The following is a 14,846-nucleotide window of genomic DNA, read 5'->3' on the forward strand; positions in this document are numbered from 1 at the left end:
TGGCTGTGGGTGCATCCTACACCTCGACACGCTTCCTGGTTGGCAAGCAGGAGGGATGCTGTGCTTTGTCAGAGGGTAGCTCTGCCTCACATCTCTATTTATATTCAGAGTAAAGGATATACAACTGTGTGTTCTTTTTGTTTTCTTTTGGAGATCTCCGCTGTCTCCAGTCTTCTTCCTCCAATGTGACCGTCCTTTAATAACAATCTGCCAATAGTCTCATCCACCCCTCGCCTGATGGAATCATCTCAATTTCTGCTTCCCGTCTGCTTCAATTCACCATTGACCACTCATTTGTTTTCCTCTCTGCGGTTTCCTGAATGTACAGTATAGCCATTTACTAATCAACTTCCTCCTTAGTCAGTCACCCCCTCCCTTAACCCCATTTTCCCCATCCTCAGTTTTCCACCTTCCCATCTATTAGATGTGGCTCATTTTCTCTTTTCGACAAAACTCCAGCAGCTTCTTATATCACCTGACTTAATAAAAAAAGGCCATTCTCCCCTGTGCCTTCCCAACACACCTCATGTATTTGCTCTCCCCACTATTACTTTCATTATCTCCATTATGTCAGTCTTATCAGGTAATTTTTTTCCCGTCTAAACCCCGCGCCCTTCTTTTCTCATTCCTCTCAGGCCTTCTCCTGTGTCTGTGTCTTTTATGGGAAGTGTGTGTTAATGTACTAGTATGGTTACAGAGAGAGAGTGAACAATACTGGGAATGGAGATGAAGAGGAGGAAGATTACAAGAGAATGACAAACCAAACAAAAAGAGAGCAATGGCTTAGTCTATAAGTTTTAGGAATTTACAACCATAGACTTGATTGAAGGAGACTCCAGACATACTATGAAATGTCTCTAATGGTAATTGCAGTGTACTGTACGTTGTGCAAAAAGAAGATGGGCTTTCTTAGGTAAAAGACGGTGAAACCAGGAAAATACCCTTTGTGCTGTTGAATCTACAGATTGGAGCTTGTGTAGGTGTTGAAAAGAAGATCATCTTTAATTGTAAAGCTGCATGAGAAAGAATTTCAACTTCATGGGAAGCACTACCTTATCAGTTTTGTAGCTTTGGCTGAATGTGAGCAGAGGACTTAACAGTTCATCATGTTACATCTGTAAATGGTCACATAATCATTAAACATCAATGAGCCTATTCCATTAGTAGTAATGCATGCCGTTGCAGTAAGACTCAATAGTGAAATGCAAAACTGCTCTCCAGTTGCAAACCAACCACTGCCCTAAACAGACCTGCTCATATTTTTGCTCACATTTTCGTTTTGAATTTCAACCCACTATTACTGGTGTTTAGTTGTACATTGTTTATTTTGTTTTTATGTTCATTTAAAAAAAACAGCATTTATCCCTTAAAACAGCAAAGATTGAGCTAGGCTCTTTCTTAACTATAATGGCAATGTTTTTAATGTGCTTTTTGTTGGAAAAGCTCTCTGTCCAGCGCTTCCGCTGGGGACGTCATTGTTCTGCTGGGGGACTTTAATGGTCACGTGGGCAATGACAGTGAGACCTGCATGGGCGTGATTGGGAGGAACGGCCCCCCCCGATCAGAACCCGAGTGGTGTTCTGTTATTGGACTTTTTCTCTCCTCATGGATTGTCCATAACGAACACCATGTTCAAGCATAAGGGTGTCCACACATGCACTTGGCACCAGGACACACTAGGTCGCAGTTCGATGATCGACTTTATGGTTGTGTCATTGGACTTGCGGCCGCATGTCTTGGACACTCGGGTGAAGAGAGGGGCGGAGCTGTTAACTGATCACCACCAGGTGGTGTGTTGCCTCCGATGGTGGGGGAAGATGCTGGTCCGATCTGGCAGACCCTAACGTATTGTGAGGGTCTGTTGGGAATATCTGGCTGAATCGCTTGTCAGAAGGAGTTTCAACTCCCACCGCCGGCAGAACTTCACCCTCGTTCCGGGGGAGGCGGGGGACATTGAGTCCGAGTGGACCATGTTCCACGCCTTCATTGCTGAGGTGGCCAACCGGAGCTGTGGCCGTAAGGTGGCGGCAACCCTCGAACCCATTGGTAGACACCAGCGGTGAAGGATGGCGTCAAGCTGAAGAAAGTCCTATCGGACCTTTTTGGCCTGTGAGACTCCTGCGGCAGCTGGCCAAGTAGAATCCAGCTTTGGTTGTCGCTGAGGCAAAAACTCGAGCGTGGGAGGAGTTCGGTGAGGTTATGGAGAAAGACATCCTGACGGCTCAGACGAAATTCTGGTCTACCATCCGGCATCTCAGGAGGGGGAAGCAGTACACCTTCAACACTGTGTATAGTGGCGATGGGGCGCTGCTGACTCGAAACGTTGTGTGTAGGTGGGGAGAATACTTCGAAGACTTTCTTCAATTTCCATGAGGAAGCAAAGTCTGGGATCTCGGAGGCGGGCTTTGCTGTCTCTGGGGCTGAGGTCACCAACGTGGTTAAAAAGCTTCTCGGTGGCAAGACCACGGGGGTGGATGAGATCCGCCCGGAGTTCCTAAAGGCTCTGTATGTTGTGGGGCTGTCACTGGTTGACACGCCTCTGCAACATCGGGGACAGTGCCCCCTTTTTAAGAAGGGGACCGGAGGGTGTGTTCCAACTACAGGGGGATCACACTCCTCAGCCTCCCTTGTAAGGTCTATTCAGCGGTGCTGGAGAGGAGGGTCCGTCGGGAAGTTGAATCTCGGATTCAGGAGGAGTGGTGTGGTTTTCGTCCTGGCCATAGAACAGTGGACCAGCTCTACACCCTCAGTAGGGTCCTCGAGGGTGCATGGGAGTTCGCCCAACCAGTCTACATGTGTTTTGTGGACTTGGACAAGCCCTTCGACCGTGTCCCTCGGGGAGTCCTGTGGGGGGTTCTTCGGGAGTATGGGGTACCGAACCCCGTGATACAGGCCGTTTGGTCCTTGTACGACCGGTGATAGAGTTTGGTTCGCAGTGCCGGCAGTAAGTTGGATTTGTTTCCAGTGAGGGTTGGACTCCGATTCTGTTCATAACTTTTATGGACAGAATCTCGAGGCGCAGCCGAGGTGTAGAGGGGGTCCGGTTTGGTGGCCTCAGTATTGCATCCCAGCTTTTTGCAGATTATGTGGTTCTGTTGACTTCATCAATCCGTGAGCTCCAACTCTCACTGGAGCAGTTCGCAGCCGAGTGTGAAGCGGTTGGGATGAAAATCATTGCCTCCAAATCTGAGACCATGGTCCTCAGTCGGAAAAGGGTGGGGTGCCCTCTCCGGGTCGGGGATGAGATCCTGCCCCAAGTGGAGAAGTTCAAGTATCTTGGGGTCTTCTTCACGAGTGAGGGAAGAATGGAACGGGAGATTGATGCAGCGTCTGCAGTAATGCGGACTTTCTATCGGTCCGTTGTGATGAAGAAGGAGCTAAGCCGAAAGGCAAAGCTCTCAATTTTCTGGTCGATCTACCTTGCTAGCCTCACCTGTGGTTACGAGCTATGGGTCGTGACCGAAAGAACAAGATCCCGGATACAAGCGACTGAAATGAGTTTCCTCCGCAGGGAGCCCGGGCTCTCCCTTAGAGATAGGGTGAGATGCTCAGTCATCCGGGAGGGGCTCCCACCTTCTCTCTATCTCTCTTCCTCCTTTCCCTGCTTCCTCTCCCGCCTTCCTCCAACTTTTTTGCATTTTTATTGTCCATATTGCAGTGATTTGCACCATCTCTCCACATCAAAGTGGAAGCACTAAGTTCGGTCGCATTCAAATCCCTGAGAGGGTCAAGTGAAACATGACCACTTTTGTCTTTCATCTTGCAAACCTCTCACCTCTTTCCCATTCTTTCTCTGTCTATGTAACTTTGTTGCTCTGCTATTTGCCATGGAATTTACATTTCGGTACCTCTGTCATCGTTGATTTATGGTTTTGCTCATCTATTTTTCCCCCTGGGCCTCCCTGCCTTCACCAGTCCGTCAGCTGAGTAAACAAGCGGTCTTAATCTAGATTTCTTGACGTCAGCGAGCTGGTCCACAACCTCTGTCATCAGCATCTGAGGCCATAGGTCCTTATTTCTGCCCCCCCGCCCCCTCATAGATGAGATGAGAGTTGTGGCCTGAGGGGAACAGATCCTGCCCATGAAGAAACTAAACAGACAACTTAAAAATGCAGCTACTGCATTGTGGGCCCCAATACAGTATTCACTTCTGCTTCAACACAGTTAGCTGAACATGGAGAGGGAAAACAAACACAACAACAGATGTGACAGTGGGTTACATCCTTAGGGCTTTGTGACTGACATAAATCACTGATCCAGCATGATTTAATGCACGAGGAGATTATGGTTTCTTTGAGCAACTCTGTCAAGAACCCAGAGAGAAGTGACATTTTGATATTGGTCTCTGAAAATCTATCCCGATCTTATGAAAGTCTTCTAACTTGTAACTCGAACATTAGGCCGAGGTGTAAACTAAACTAAACCTCAATCCAACCCTGATGTTGCAGTCTTCCAGATGTCATGCAAATATGTTGAAGCAAAACCAACCATTGTCCAAAAGATGTTATTGTTTAGAGTAGTGTACAACACTTATGTTGTTAATGGTACAAAAATTTGTTCTGTTAGTATTTAGCATACACTGTGCATTTATTGACTTGTTTAGCTTTTGTCGATGTCTTTCAACAGTGACTTGAATGTACATCATGTGCAGCCCTGGAGCAAAAAATAAGCTATTCCTTTATGCTACTTTACATATATTATGACTTCTATTGACTTTTTGTGTCAAATCTATATAGTGTATATTTGTTGTCAATTTATATAGGATATGGGTTCATTGTGTGGAAGAATTATCACCATTTGTCTACTGCTTTTATTTGTGTGCAGAACATGGGTCATAGTTTTATATTCAGAAGTTGTATGTCTATAACAGTACTGTAGATCTTCAATTTTGACTTTGTTGTTGGATTGCAATTTCAATCTACCAACCTTCCCACGAGATAGAGAAACTACTTTACATTCATTCTCTTTATTTATTTCTTTTTTGAAATTTCTTTTTGTTTTTGCACAAGAAATCTGTCCGGTGGGGCACATTTTAGTTATCAACGGCCACTGTTTTCTCGTTAAATTGACATCAAAATCCTGCTCAACCAGGCAAAATGATACTGCTAATTATCTGGTATTGGTTTTCATATTAATAAAACTGGTTTACTGGTTAATTCAAAATATTTGAGATAATGTAGCATTACTATGTGTGTCCTGTTTCTGTTGTGTGTCTGGTCTTAACTGATTGGAACCACCGTTATCTCATTCATTATCAATGACAAAGGACTGAACTCTAGTCTATCAGACACCAGAATATCCACAGATTTGACAACATAATAACACACATGCACACAGATGCATAAATACACATAGGGACGTATAGAATTTACACCTATGAGTAAAACAAATCATACACACACTCATTTCCACTTGTGACCCCTAGCCCATCTAATCTTAATGGTAGCGGGTTGGTCTGGGTTAGTGATAAGTGAAGTAGAGCTACTTAGCTTATCAGTTGTTGTCTTGACTGTGCACATGACGCTACCTCATTTCCAAAACAAACGTTCAGCCACTCTGTATTAAAGACAGATGCATAATACACAACTGACTGCATTGATTTTGCTATGGATGGAGTGACCCAAGGGTCTATGTTAGGTAGCCATGCTTTTTGTCCATAATCACATGATGCATAATAGTTTTTTTTCCCAACTAGAATCGGAGTCATGATATGAAGAGATGCAAATGCAAATGCAAAAGTCGTCAAGTGCTTGGTGTGTTTTAGACAAAAATCGAGCCACGCCCAGACTCCCTATCAAAGCATCAATGAGGCATTGTCTTAACAACTCCAAAACTCAAAACTACAGTTCGAAACTAATAAAAAAAATAAAGGTTTAAATGCAGAAACCGCCAAGCGTCATATGCATTTTGATGCAGCTCCAGTCATCTCCTTTTAGGCCAATCATGAGCCCATACTATTGTTATATATATGTTGTTATATGTTATATCAAATTCAGTTAGTTTTAGTTAGTTTTTAGAGCAGGTGTGTTACTTTATATTAGCTTGTATTTTTTTCAAAAGTGTGTGTTTTTTGTTTATATTAGATTCTGTATTAGTTCTACCTTTTTAAAACTGAAATAAAAAAATCGTGTAGTCAATTTAGAAAAAAATTTGATGTCTGCATTTGCGTTTGCCCTCTTCATATATTTATTATCATCTCATGTCATATGCATGCTGTTTTGGGCACGTTTTAAAGCAAGTTATTCCTCCCCCCCTTTTGAACTGCTGTCTGTAATGCAAGCCAACTCTGTAAAAACAAAAACTTAGGTAAAGTAGCTGCTTAAGCCACATAAATGTACACTTATGTCCCCATCTAGAGTCAAATCAGTGTGGGAATGTTTTTTATCGGCCCTGATTGCTTTGTGCTATGTTAATTTTCTGATTATAATGGATGTTAAAATTTGAATCTGACTCATCACACAAACACAAAAAAGATTATTACCACAACTCATTTGCTGTTTTCTCCACCTCTCTGACAATGCTTAAAGCTCACTGAGATTTGCTCATAAATATATAGTTTTAAGCATGTTTACAGTCACTTTTTATCCCTTAATACATGTGTACTGAGCTTATTACCAATCAAACAGCATAACATAAAAGCATAACATAAAAGCATAACATTGCGCTTTGTTTTTGTCATTCACTGTCTACTGTGTTTAATTTTGGATCCTTGGAGGCATATCATTCACAGACATGCCTACACTCTGTCATATGGCTGCACTCAAGAAGATTTATCTTTCTTTGCACTCAGTGTGAATAATTTCTAGCAGTTCTAAAGTATGACATTGGTACACCAACACCCTTTGACAAGAGAGTGCTAAAATAACATAGTACCAATGAAAATAATCTTAACAGGCCTACTGTTGCTTTGCCATGCTTATTTACAGAGTAAGTGCAGGGGGTCCTCGGTTCACGACAGTCCTGACAAATCACATTTCACTGTGTAAGAACATGTCATCGCGTAGCAAAAGAAAGCACACTCAGTTATCACCATACTTACTGTTTTCCATTTGATTGTGTCATACTTATAGCCTCGAAGAGTTTTTCAAATGCACTACCTCCTGACCTCACAACTACCTGACCTGCGAAACACAGACTCTCTAACCATCTTCAAATCCAAACTCAAAACACACCTATTCCGGACCGCCTCCTCATTTCAGCATTTGCCATTTTAATAGGTTTTATGTCCTGTTTTTTAAAAAAAAATTGTATTACTTGATTTCATTTAACTCTGTTTGTACGGTGAGCTTGAGTGGCTTGAAAGGTGTGTATTTAAATAAAGTGAATTATTATTAAATAATAGTAAACATGACTTTACCACTTTACCAGTGATTGACTATGGATTTTACAATTTGGGGTTAATTCGACACTACATGAATGGAACTCTTCAGAAGTTCATAAAGCCAGCCACACATCGAGTAACGCGATCAAACGAGACGAACCTGGACAGTGGTGAAGAAATTACATTTGGTGACTGATCCTTGCACATCTACCAAAGCCCTGCAACAAAAAAATGCAACCCCAGCTATTCCTATCGGGAAATAACACTTTGAAGCGCCACCTACTGCATATTATATAACCACAAACAAGATGGTGCCATTGTCAAGGAAAAAGTGGATTGTTCTGGCTGCTGTAGCTATGTTTATATGTTACAGACAATACAAAGACATGTACACCAGTGACATCCGACCAATCTGTGGTGCTGCGATGATGACTGACGCCATGATGCGCTAACTGTCACCGGTAAGTGGTGGAACTTAATTAGAAACCCAAGTCAGTCAAGGTATGAGTAATATGTGAATGGAATGACGGAATGATTTTGCAATCCCAGCGGCAAGTGTTATATCTCATAAAGTGAGCATGCGCAGAGAAAAAATGTCTGGTCTTCACATTTGAAATCTAGTTCATTAGTAATTTCATTCATACATTACTGTTTAGCAGCAAAATGTGTATACAGTAATTGTGTTGCCTTTGTAACAGATTACTCCCAGCAATGATATTGACTTTGTTTTCTCAAATACCTGTATTATTATTTTTCTGCTCTTTTCATTGATTCAATTCGGAGATGAGGTTTAGCAAACCATGAGCTCCACAGTTTAGTGCTTAATCAACAGAGTTACAGCTGAAAAGCCCACGATCCAAGGTCACGAGGCAGAATAGAGGACAGGCAATACACATTGTTGTAGACAAATGTAGGGACTGCATCATCGTGTCCCAAACAGTGGGGAAGTCCTAAGAGACCAATATATTCTTCACACTCCTTGCCCTTCTCCCTAACCCCCCACAACTTTAATCCTCTTCTCCCAGCCCCTTTGAGGAACTTCTCTGATTCGGTTTGTTCACTTTGAATGCTTTCCTTTGCTATTCTCCAGGGTTACAAGAAGGAATAATGTGTATACAGTTACGTCGAGTGTGGCATCGTATCAAGCCTAACATGTCAGAACATCTGTTTCTGTATGCGTGTGTGTGAGTGTACATGTGCATGTGTGTGTGTGTGTGTAAGTGTGTGTGTGTGTGTGTGTGTGTGTGTGTGTCGGACCATAGGGGAGGGGTTAGAGAAAAGGGGCAAGAGCATGGCTTCCCTCCAAACTTCACAAGACAAGTTTACTGTCTCCTTGGGGAAAGAAACACTAAAGCAGGCCTCAAGTAAAAGTCCCACCAAAGTTGCCCAGCCATTTGTAAGCACTTTCACAGTAATATAGTAAAATAGCTGCTGTTCACATGCCGAAGGAAGCATGACTGAAAATGTATGTGATATATATGGCAAGCTAGTAATTGGTGATGCTACTAGTATAGAAACAGTACCCGTATGCCTACCAGGTCATATAAAAAGTTTATTTTGAATACGTTTTTTCGGCATATGCTGTAAGTCCTACAACAATATTTTTCGAATAGCAGTGGTGCAGAAATACACTTTGCTGGCGAAGCATTGAAAGCGCAAAAACAACAAAGGTGCTGCGGGCTGCTTTTTTTATTTTGTTTTGTCGGTGACTCACGGATGCCAAGACTGAGCAATTTATTTTTCAGGACAAACAAATACACTTTCAACAACATACACATTTTCAGGCTCTTGTGATTTGTATTGCACAGCGGAAGGACAAAGGAGATTACCATACAGTACTAGTGGCGGAAGTAAGGACCTACAAGGCCTTGTTTGCTGTCCTAAACACAATGCGAAGCACTCGCCTACATTTACAACCGAAACTCTTAAGATTTGTTCCATGAAATGGTACAAAATTATTACCAGCAACCCATTCCCTTAATTCTGTAGTGTTTCTCTTGTTTGCGCTGCTTCCAGTACGTGTACTATACGTCGATGTTAGATTTTATTTATCCATCCATCCATTTTCTGAGCCGCTTCTCCTCACTAGGGTCGCGGGCGTGCTGGAGCCTATCCCAGCTGTCATCGGGCAGGAGGCGGGGTACACCCTGAACTGGTTGCCAGCCAATCGCAGGGCACATAGAAACAAACAACCATGCGCACTCACAGTCATGCCTACGGGCAATTTAGAGTCTCCAATTAATGCATGTTTTTGGGATGTGGGAGGAAACCGGAGTGCCCGGAGAAAACCCACGCAGGCACGGGGAGAACATGCAAACTCCACACAGGCGGGTCCTCAGAACTGTGAGGCTGACGCTCTAACCAGTCGGCCACCGTGCCGCCAGATTTTATTTATTTATTCATTTATTTTTATATTGTCCAATCAGACTTCAGTCGCTATGTGCTACCATGGTAATATAATCTGTCCAGGGTCTTCAGAATCAGTCCTTACAATATTAGCAATGTTTCCTTAACCAACCAACCCCAACCAATCCCATTTGATGAATGCGCATTCAGTAGCTGGTTCTCTAAGCTGGGACCAGACACAAAACTGTAATATATGACTTCGGAGACCCGCCACTTGTTAGGATGTGGTATTTTATTACATGTTGTGAATTCTCAACATGTGGTTCTGATTTCCCCCAATGTGGAGCAGAGAGGAAACATGGAGATGTATGCAAAGGAAACCATGCTCATACCACTCATGCATGCACTTTATCAGCCCCTCTGGAACAGCGTATTTTTTTTTAACGTCACTATTTTCACTGATCCATATCCTTTGTCTTACTGACCCAACAATGGTTTATTCCTGATGGCTGCTCTTGCAGTTAATTGCTAATCCTGGTCAGTGTGCCCTTATTGAGTTGCCTTGTTTATATATTGTGCGCCGGTCATGGACTCATTACTTTAATGCTCTTGCACTGACAACTATACATTACGAGTGAAAGCTAGCATCGAAATGCTTTCTTTCATGCCTTGTTGATGCTAACTCAATCCGAAGTCAAAGTGGACTTGTGCCCAGATGTTAACATGAAATATTACAGACCGCGTTTGTGAAGCAATTAATAAAGCAATACTCATTAGGGTTAGATAATGGTTTAGTTAAGGTGATGGAAAAATCATGCTTGTGCTAAATTAGCTTGGATTGCGTTTATTGAACAACAATTCTTATTAGAGGCGGGGTTAGATGCAGGGCTGTGTGATTGGATGCAATCATACAGACTTTTATATCAGTCAAATATGTTGTGCTGTACATGTATATACAGTACCATTCAAATTAGTACTGTCAAGATCAATACATATTATAGGATATGATGACAATATTTATAACGCAGGAAGTCCTACTGGTCAACATCTCCACCTCTGTTTTCTAAGTTTATAGGTTTAAATATTGTTTTTGTTTTTTTATTTGGCTTCCTCCCACATCCAGAATACATACTTCTTAGTTTACAAGTAATTGATGACTCTAAATTGTCAATAGGCGTAAATGTAAGTGTCTATATGTGCCCTGTGATTGGCTGGTGTTCCTCGCCTCTCACTTAGTCAAGTCAATCAACTTGGATAGGCTAGCTTGTGACCCTAAGGAGGATAGAAAATGGTTGGATACTTGATTGGAGTTATTTAAATTGCATTGGCAGTTCTTCTATTTATCTTTATATTTGTGTTCTAAAAGACTTACCCATAGATGTGAATGTGAATACTGCCCTGATGCAAACAAAAAATGCCTTCTGTTGGATAGCCACTCTGGCTGTACTTGAAGAAAACCAATGAGCTGCCGCTTGCACAAAGTAGATATCAACAACAGAACAGTGCACATAAAGCCATTTGGTAACTCCGAGCCACAAACACTTCACGCAAAACAAAGTCCTGAACTTTTACAGCAGCTGTTGTGAGAAAAGGAGCAAATGGCGCACACACATGCACACACACACACACACACTCTCACACACACGCGTATGCATACACACTGCATCAGGTGAATTGTGCAAGTGTGATAACTTCCACACACATTGCCTACACATTCACTGTAAAGTATTTTCATTTGAACGCCATGCAATAAACTTTCTCACCCTTACTTCTGCAAAGGAATCTCACTCAGGTGAAATAAAGCCATAATTTGTAAAAATCCTGAGCTGTCGGCCAGGATTATGTAATCCATTAAAATTGTCCTCCTGAGAGTATGTACCTATCTAATACAATGCAGAAGGACATTCAACAAATATGCTCTTAATATACAATATGCAGACTGGCTCTAACATCAATAGCCCGTTTGATGACAGAGCCTTGCTGATCCATGATAATCTTCGACACAGTCTGTGATAATTGTGGTCACAGTGCAATAAAAATAAAAATAGAAATACATAGCATACACCTGATGGTGATTTAAAGAGAAAATGTAGGAGCAAGTTGTTTCTTTAATGAATAATAATATTGTAAATCATGATTACTGAGTAACGTTAGGGTGGGTACTCTGAACTGCTGTATATATATATATATATATATATATATATATATATATATATATATACATACACACTATATCTAGTCAGAACTTCTCGACCTCGCACACCATCTCGGGCACCTTCCCTTCTTTGAGAACAACAATGAGGGGTAGACTGGGTAGACTGCGCAAGCTTAAAAAGACATTGTTCTATGAATTGTTCAGTACAAATTTTTAATTGGGCAAAAGTTTTTCTTTCACTGAAAACCTGATTAACTGGTACAGAGTTGAAATGTTGCCAGAAAAACCTTTTCTTTATTTTAATGCAGTAATATTCATGCAGCGGGCGGATTCACTTTTACTTTAACAAAGCACACGGAGTACTATATGAAGCAATCCCTGCTAATACCAACCTAGCCTAAACTGGCAATCAGCACTTCTTGTGTGAAAATCTAATATTAATAACCCATACCCCATAAGCCACTATTTTTTTATTTTAATAACATACAATATATTGTTTTTGGGGCACCACGGTGACTGAATGGTTAGCACATCAGCCTCACAGTTCTGAGGACTGGGGTTCAAATTCCGGCCCGCCTGTGTGGAGTTTGCATGTTCTCCCCGTGCCTGCGTGGGTTTTCTCTGGGTACTCCGGTTTCCTCCCACATACCAAAAACAAGTCTGGTAGGTTGTTTGAAGACTCTAAATTATCCGTTGGTGTGAATGTGAGCGTGAATGGTTGTTTGTTTCTATGTGCCGTGCGATTGGCTGGCGACCAGTTCAGGGTGAACCCCGCCTCTCGCCCGAAGATCGCTGGGATAGGCTCCAGCACGCCCTGGACCCTAGTGAGGATAAGCAGTACAGAAAATGGATGGATGGATATTTATTTTGCACTCAATCATAGTGTTTCTAATATTTAGGTTAATATTTTTGCCTAACGTTTTTTTTTTTACTGCAAAGAAGGACAAAATATATCCATCCATCCATTTTCCGAGCCGCTTCTCTTCACTAGGGTCGCGGGCATGCTGGAGCCAATCCCAGCTGTCATCGGGCAGGAGGCGGGGTACACCATATATACAAAAAAATTACACTATGTATGATACAATACAGTTCTAAACCCTATACACTTCAACTACAATAATGAGACAATATGTCTACCTGATTATTTTCATCTGCAGGGGAGCCAAAGTACACAGCTCTGTTTATTGAGATGTACAGAGTGCAGTGCATCATGGGAAGTCCCTTGGTATAGTATACGCCTGCAGCAACATAACAAGGCTTGGGGCTGGTTCTGATATGAAACAGTCCTTTCCGCTTTTGATGTCAACAGTCTTGTTTTTACAACCAGCTCTCTGCTCTATGCATGTTTGTGTGCTCTACTACACGTGCGAGTTTGCAGCCCAGGTGTGGGGAAGGATGTGTGACCATTAGCATGATAACATCAGGACACAGCCGCGGCCCTCTGGGGCTGTTGGGAGAGAGCGATAGTATCTATTTTCTTCCTACCAAACGTGAAGTGAGCGAGAGTGAGTGAGAAGTGAGCATTACATTTTTTAACCCTCCAGATATGTTGCGTGTCAAATTGATCCATTTTAATAGTTTAAAATACAAAAGTAGAAGAAGGAGTAAAACAGTTGTTTTTTTCGTATGAAACTTCCTCTTGGCTTAACCTTCCTATATGCCAAATAGACCTGTTTAATAGTAAACAAACAAAAAAATAATAATCCGGGAAACATATTTTGGAATAAAACGTCTTCCGCTGGCCTTATTTTTGTTGTTTTCTTCTTTTAATATCCATCCATCCATCCATTTTCTGAGCCGCTTCTCCTCACAAGGTCGCGGGCGTGCTGGAGCCTATCCCAGCTATCATCGGGCACAAACAAACAACCGTTCACACTCACAGTCACACCTACGGGCAATTTAGAGTTTCCAATTAATTCAAGTTTTTGGGATGTGGGAGGAAACCGGAGTGCCCGGAGAAAACCCACGCAGGCACGGGGAGAACATGCAAACTCCACACAGGCGGGGCCGGGGATTGAACCCCGGTCCTCAGAACTGTGAGGCAAACGCTCTAACCAGTCGTCCACCGTGCCACCTTCTTTTAATATCTTTTTAAAATTATTTTTGAAGTCATAAAGAATTAAAATGACTTAACATGCAGATCACATTTCACCATTTAAATTTTTTTGGTGTACTACAGAAAGAAACAGGAGGGGAACAGAGAAGACTATCAGTCACCACTGTATCCATAGACTGTATTTCCTTGGATAAAGAGCTTTAGTTCATCCATCCATTTTCTACTTCTTGGAGCCTAACCCACCTGACTTAAGGCGGACTGCGACCTGTTAACTGGGCATTGAGCGGGATTGATCCCATGCGAGGTGCATTAGAAAGTGGCACTGTGAACCACTACCTTGATAATTTTACAAAATCTCCATGGCAGAGGTCCTCATAAATGTAGCTCAACTTTCCATAGTTTGCAATATGTGACATTGTTGTTCTTTAGACCATAAACCTGTTCAGACTGAATCAGCAGCCCCTACGCTGGGAGGAGTCAACTGCGCAGAATACTGCACTTTAATTTTTTCAAGAAATGATTCAACAAAAAAGTTCAAAAAATTGACCAAATTCTTAACCATAAATAAATTGCTTATTCAGTTGCTACGCTCACCGTATACACACAGCCTGAGGAGAAAAAAGGGAAAGAAAACGTGGAATATAAACATGACATAATAAAGAGCTGTGTGCTGATATTTTCCTTAAACAAATATTGTGATTTTTTTGCTTTGTTGTGATACATATTCTTAAAGGAGACATTAGAGAAAATAAACTTTTTACTTGCTTGTTTACAAATACTTTGGTCTCTAAGGTGCCTGCTGTGTAGAATTACACGACCACATGTTTTTTTTATGTTATACCAGAGTGCGCACAAATGTAGTTAAGCTTTTATACACTCTAAAAATCCCAATGTGTGTTTTCTATACAGTAAAAGTTCACCCTTGGTATCAATAAATAGCCATTGGGTCATGTGCTGACATTATTTTT

At 41.8% G+C, this 14,846-nt stretch overlaps 1 protein-coding gene across 1 annotated transcript in view; it reads left to right on the forward strand.

Annotated features, from left to right (window-relative positions):
• Positions 1–7,693: 7,693 nt before the first annotated feature.
• The window catches only part of cacna1g (calcium channel, voltage-dependent, T type, alpha 1G subunit), a 197,386-nt gene continuing 190,233 nt past the window's right edge, over positions 7,694–14,846 (forward strand). Inside the window, exon 1 of the mRNA XM_061705394.1 lies at positions 7,694–7,782. The gene's annotated coding sequence lies outside the window, so the exon portion shown is untranslated. The remainder of the gene's footprint in view (positions 7,783–14,846) is intronic.

This window comes from Phycodurus eques, chromosome 19, assembly GCF_024500275.1.
Source record: "Phycodurus eques isolate BA_2022a chromosome 19, UOR_Pequ_1.1, whole genome shotgun sequence".
Taxonomy (NCBI): domain Eukaryota; kingdom Metazoa; phylum Chordata; class Actinopteri; order Syngnathiformes; family Syngnathidae; genus Phycodurus; species Phycodurus eques.